The sequence below is a fragment of the Oxyura jamaicensis genome, chromosome 14 (genome assembly GCF_011077185.1).
Source record: "Oxyura jamaicensis isolate SHBP4307 breed ruddy duck chromosome 14, BPBGC_Ojam_1.0, whole genome shotgun sequence".
Lineage (NCBI taxonomy): Eukaryota > Metazoa > Chordata > Aves > Anseriformes > Anatidae > Oxyura > Oxyura jamaicensis.
The window spans coordinates 2,161,466-2,167,762 of NC_048906.1; the positions used below are offsets into that span (position 1 = coordinate 2,161,466).

At 50.2% G+C, this 6,297-nt stretch overlaps 1 long non-coding RNA gene across 1 annotated transcript; it reads right to left on the reverse strand.

Annotated features, from left to right (window-relative positions):
• Window positions 1–1,946: 1,946 nt before the first annotated feature.
• Window positions 1,947–4,108, reverse strand: LOC118174425. Its single transcript, XR_004754650.1, has 2 exons — window positions 3,586–4,108; window positions 1,947–2,534 (listed from the first exon to the last, which is right to left on the reverse strand). It is a non-coding gene; the product is annotated as an uncharacterized LOC118174425 (long non-coding RNA).
• Between the last annotated feature and the right edge of the window lie 2,189 nt (window positions 4,109–6,297).

Here is a 6,297-nt window from a genome sequence, read left to right on the forward strand (position 1 = left end):
GGAGAGACATAGATTCCTGGGGGGAAGGATGGAAACTAGTTTTTTGTCGTTGTTGTTGCGGGATCACATTACTGGTGGAAAAAATGACCTGGGGAGAGTGATTTCCTTCTTTTTGTCACTGACCATCTGCCAAGCCCTGATTCTTTCTGGATAATAAGAGAAGGGCTCAAAGCACAAATACTTCAAGCTTACCTCTTAAAACTGAGCATTCTGCACTGCTCCATCTCCTACGCATCCCAGGTTTGTATGTCCTGATATATTAACCCCACCTGTGCTAGAAGTGGCTCCCTTTTTGAGGAGAACGTTACCACATCCTTCAGACAGTCATCTGTCAAGGCAACGCACCTTTACATCTTCTCTTTCCTCTTGTAAATCAGCACCAAGGCCCAAGCTGCTCTTGTCTCTTTGCTACCCCATTTGCTTCTGCGCTCCAGGCGAATCTCAGCAGGGTTTCTTCTGTCTTGCCATATGATACTTGCAACATCATTTCACAGTGTCTCAAGCCATGCTAAAGGTCGTGAGATGCCTGGAGTCCTTGCTTTGCATGTAAATAGCTCCAGTGTGAAGCATGTTGGTAGTGCAGAAACCAAGTCGGGTCTTGCCTGCCTTTCTCTGTTCTTCTTTCTGCCCCTCTCGGGACCGGATTTGCTCCTTCTCGGGGGAGGTGGATGTCAGCTGAGGTTTCTTCTTGTCGCAGTTTGATTAAAATGAACTCGGAGGAGAATTATTCTCAGCAACCGCCTGGAATGTGTGGAGGAGGCTGGATTTCAGGTTTGATTCTTTTTATTTATTTATTTATTTACACAAAGTCTTAGCTGGGTTTTGGTTTGGAAACCCCAAATTCAAATGAAAGATTGGTGACTGAGATAAAATAGATCTGAGATCCAAGTCAACCTGGTTTTGCTTTCACAAACCCCAAACCATCTTGGTTTGCCCTTCATAGAAATGAGGGGGGAAACCCCCCAAACTTTTATCTGACCCCTCCTCAAAATTCTTTTGATGCCTGAGATAAAACGGAACCCAGATTCACACAAAATCCTGAGGGAAGAAGGGGCCTCGCAAGAATTGGTTCTGGCCCTGTTAACTGTCCTGGGTGGATGTGACCCAGCACAGCTTGGCAACCCAAATTCTTCCAGTCATTGATCCTGAGAAAAGCAATAAATCACGTTTGACAGCGTAAGAAAAAACTGTCTGACCTTGTGCCTGATCTTGGTCGCATTGAGTTCAGCGCTGAGGCAGCTGTAGACCTCAGTGAACACAAAAATGGCAGTTCTGAGCCTGTGGCCAACTGGAAAGTGTGTGGAAAACATCCTTCACACACTAATTAGATGGGGAACATGAACATGTCTGTCCAGGGCAGTGGCCATCCCTTCCAAATCAATTGTTAGCTTAAGTTGTTAAAAAGATGTAAGAGCAAACAGAGAGAATGGGCAGAGAATGGATGAAAGCAGGAATCAGGACAAAGCCATTTCACAAAGAAAATGGTGGCTATGGCCAGAAATGATTTGCAGTTGAAAAGAAAAGCATTTTGGCACACAAGAGGCTACAAAACCACAAGATACAGATAATGGTGCTGTCTGATACAGCCACCATGGTGAATTTGTGCTGTGAAGCCAGCCTATGAAAGAAATCTCTCCTAGCTGGGTCCTCTCCCAGGCTGCAGTAAAGCCAAACCCTTGGGTGTAACGTCTGGGTTTTCTGTAGGCAGCGAGAAGCTGAGCAAAGAGATTTATCTGTCCCCTGTTGGGGGCTTCCGCAGCATCCAACTGGTTCCACTGGGATTAAAAGCGTAGCATCTCCCAGCAAGAGATGTTTACTTCTTACTTCCCACCACCTTGAGCGTTTAACATCAGCCAGATCAGGTTTTGGAAGTTCTCAGAAGCTTTGAAAGCTGCACACGGTTTAGAAACGAACCTCGCCAGGAAAAAAACTTGCAGCCCTCCAGGTCAAGCCCTTTTAAGAACTCTTTTATTGCGACCTTACCAAAACCATTAAAAAAAAAAAAAAAAAGAAAGGAAAAAAAAAAAAAAGAAAACTCCTCCTGAAGATTGCACCTTTGAAACGATAGCTACCTACAAAGTTTTAACACAGTAGTTCAAAGTGTTGGAAAAGACACTTTTACATTTTGCAGAGAACAGCAGGTTTTAATCTATTGTGATTTTTTTTTTCTCCTCAGCATGTTTCGAGTCTGTTACATGAGTGTTATCTGTCCGGTTTCCAGGTTTTTATAATCCACTGGGGCCTGTGTAAATCTCAGGATTTCCTCTGCAGACTCGGCTCATGTTCCACAGCTGTGCTTGAGCACATGTGTGAGGAAATTAGAAATGAAATCAGCTGATCCAGTGTGGCTTAGGGCAAGAAGAGCGACCCGAGCCTCTCGGGCTGGCTGTGCTGTCCACCGAGGTCAGTGCCACCCTCCAAAGCGTGTCCATGGTTAGCGCGAGGTCCCTGCACAGGATTCGTGGCTTCTGCATCCCTCAGCCCTGCACTGGTGTGAACACTCAGGACATTATCCTCATCATTTTCTTGTCTGGCTGCAGTGAATTTGCATTAGTCAGCTCAGCTAAGCACAAGCATGTATGGGAGAGGTGCCACAGGATGTCAGCTCAGAGAGAACCACGTGTGGTTAAGTGAGGTCAGGACGCAGACAGCTGAAGGTGGCAGCCCCTCTTCCATGAGTCTTTACGTAAATTCATTTAACCAGACTCACTTTGCCTGCTCTGCTGCCCTGGCTTTCTGCAGACACCCTGCCTGCCCACAGCAGTGCCCACAGGCCTCGGTGGCTGCTTGGAAAACCTCCCCACATCTCCACACTGGCTCTCAGCAACGCGGAGCCTCCCAGGTGGGCTCCCTGCATCCCACACAGACCTGGGCAGGGCCGCGGGCTGGGGGGAGGTTCGTTTGATGCCCCCCGTGTGCTGCTCACCGGGGCGCGAGGCCGTATCAAAGCACAGCGGCAGCGTGGGCTCGGGGCCCGGGGTGCCAGGCGAGGGCGAAGCGAGCCCCCGGGGCTCCCGCAGGTCGGGGCTGGCCCTCTGCCCGGCACCAGATCCCACTTCAGAAAGCTTCGCCCCACGTGGCAAACTTTTCGCCCGCGAGATGGGTTTGCCATGAAATCCCCAAGCCAGGTGATCTCTCCCTGCACAGAGCCTTGCTCCAAGGGCTCTGCGGCGAGCAGGGTGAGTGCCCGTGGAGAGGTCACCCCTTCCCTCTGCAGGAGCCAGCCACATGGCCAAGTATCCTCTGCGCCTCTCCGCGAGCCAAACCAGCTCTAATTTTTTAGGCAATCTGCTTCTCCCGAATCGATCTGTGGCATCATGAGCAGCAGAGGCCAGCTCCCCGGCCGCTGGACTGTTTTCTACTCCTGTTAGTTATGGTTTGCTCCTGTCAAAACTCCCCAGGCTTCCCGAAGATGGGAGCATAGGAAAAGGGAGCGGTAACAAAGTTTAATATAAATCAAGCTAATTGCAGCGTTGAGCGCGGGAGAAGTGGCACTGTGAGAAAGTGTGGACAGACGTGGGTGAGCCCTGCAGTGCAATCACCCAGGGCAGCCCCACGCAGCAGTAAATTGAATAAGCCGCTTACCTGAATGGTGGTGCATTTCCCTCGCCAGCGCCGGGGTGATTACAAACATCCATTTATCTTAAGACTGTCTCATGTGGAATTGGCAGCTGGGTCTGCTTAAAACGTCTGTGCAAAGTTTAAATTCTTTAAAGATTTTCAAGGGGTAAACGTTGCATACCACGGTCTGGCAACCGTCTGCTCCGTTCCTGGAACTGGAGACAAAAGGTAATGAGGCTTGGAGAGCGAGTTCCCTGCGATGCTGCCTTAACGAAATGCATGAATGTGACACGCATGTGGCTGGAAAACCCCACTCCTTTTCCTTTTAAAGTAGTTGAAGGAGCAAGAGAACGGGAATCTAGCCCAGGTTTCCTGCACATTCAAGCAGCATTTCTCCCTCTAGGCCACGGGCTTATGCGTAGGGAAGCAGAACAAAGGTAAAAACACAACAGTTATGAACTGAGATGAACTTGTAGCCAAAGCTGGAGAAGGGGCTCCAGCTCTCAGGAGCTGCAAAGTGCTGCAGCCATGGCTCCAGACACCACAGGATAACGGGTGAGCATAGGCTATGCAATCACATTGATGTCTAACAAATTAATAACTTGGTTAATAAGTGCCTGTCCCAAGGGTGGGCTCTGATGCTAGGTTTGGAGAACACAGGAGATCTGGCCCTGTTTGACTTCAGAGATACAGACATACCTCCTGAGGGTGGAAAGTGGCTGGAAAAATGTTACCTTCACTCTGTCACCTGGGATCCAGGGTGCAAGGCCCCTCAGAACAGGGAACTTTTGGTTTCACACTGAGCAAACTCTGTGGTTGGATGCCAACCATGTAACTGCTTTGCAGAAAGTAACATTCTGAAGGAAACAGAGCTGGACTTAATCCTGTAACCAGTGCTCCTGCTGGTGTGGAGGACACCCCAAGGGCATTTTCTAAGATCTTGTAAGCAACAGCTCTGAGCACCAGAACTAGTAAAACTTGGTTTCTTATGCTGTTTCCTTGCTCTTCTGAGATTTTGATGTCTAAGGAGGTACAAGCTCTGACTTAACCTCACTTCCTGATGAAGCATCCACAGAGGCTGTCACTAAGTGGATTTCCTGGTGTCTGATGTTACAGATTTTTCACAAATGCTTGTTTATAATTTAATAATTTAAACCAATAACCTACATCCATCAGACTACAGCAGCGAGGGAGCGGTCAGGACGAGACTCTGGGATTTTTATGGGAACCTGACTTTTCCCCAGGAAGCCTGCGATGAGGGCTGTGGGGGTGGTTCCCTGCCTAATCCCCTCATCACCTCTCAAAGAAATCTGCTCCACGGACCAGGCAAGTCTGGCCGAGTTTCGAGGCTAGCACTCAGTTTCATCTTCGCCTGCTGCTGAAATTCAGAGAAAGGGGCTGGAAACCTGCTGAGAGAGGGTCCCTCAGGTGCTTTGCTGCAGGGTCCGTCACCTGCGAGGCTCAGGGCACTGCCGTGGCCGCCAGTGGGATGCGGGCTTGGCAGACCCACCTCTGCATGGGAGAAAATCCCTCTTGGAGCTTCAGAAGTCTTTGGTGGTTTAGCCGAGCTCATCCTGGCAGCCTCAGGAAGGGTTTGGAGAGGTTTAAGTTTCCTCCACCTGTTGCATTGCTGTTTGGCTCTGTGGCCCTAGAGTATTCATGTGCTGCAGTCTCTGAGCATGCCTGCAGCTTTATTGGATTTTGGTGGTTTGCACTGATCCAACACAGTCCCCGGACACTGGGGCAGGCCAGGGGAGCACACAGCCCCTGGTGTGGTTATTCCTCACCCCCCCAGTGCTGCCAGAGGCCCCGTCCACCTTCGCAGGCACCCACGCTCCAGCAGAGCCCTCTTGTAGCTAGCACGGGGTGCCTCGTGTTTGGCATCCCAAAGACCTAGGTCTGCTGTGACCCGGTGGACATTGTTTCTAGCAAACCACCCAGAGTGCATCCAGATGTCCTCCCTCAGATCCAGCTGTTTCGGGGGAGGCTGTTTCAGCCACCAGCTGCTTGTCACTGCTGCCCTGCCAGCAGAGCCGCCCGGGTCAGCGCTCCCTCATCCATCTCTGTCCGAGCAGCCCGTTCGCACAGACCTGCTGCTCCCTCTCCCTGAGCTCAACTCCATTTGTGCTGAGGTCGATCAGAAAGGAACCAACAAACTAGCCAGCCCTGTCTTGAAAAAGCTCCTTTCCTCTATCCGAGCAGCAGCATCAGCTCTGCATGCAGTACAGGACATCTGAAACACCACAGAGAGCTCTGAGCCCATCCTTTTGCTGCTAAAAATACCCCTGCATTACTCACTGTGGCGCATGTTTTCTTCACATCTCGTTCTCCTCCCTTCTTCCCCTCTTTTGCTCACACAGAAATGCATTTCCATCCCCGGGGAAGCCTGGGCCAGTGGACGGAGCCCTGATCCCGGGCCGGGAGCCAGCAGCTCCTTAGCACTAATCCCATCTCTGCCATCGACGTGTTGTGTGGCCTTGGGCAACGCATATATCACCCCTGTCTTGGTTTCGCCCCAGTTTGTAAGAACGAGGATAATGATGCTGACTTTTACCTACCTCAATGAGCTGCCTTGAGGATTATTAGATAATGCTCGTGCAGTGCTTTGAAAACACTCAGGGTGTGAAAGTCCAATTATTATAAAATCAAAACATTTTCAGCCTCCTCGTGAGTGGGAACAGAGCAAATGTGTTTCCCAACAGTTCCCAACAAAGCAGCAGCCACTAAAATGTTATA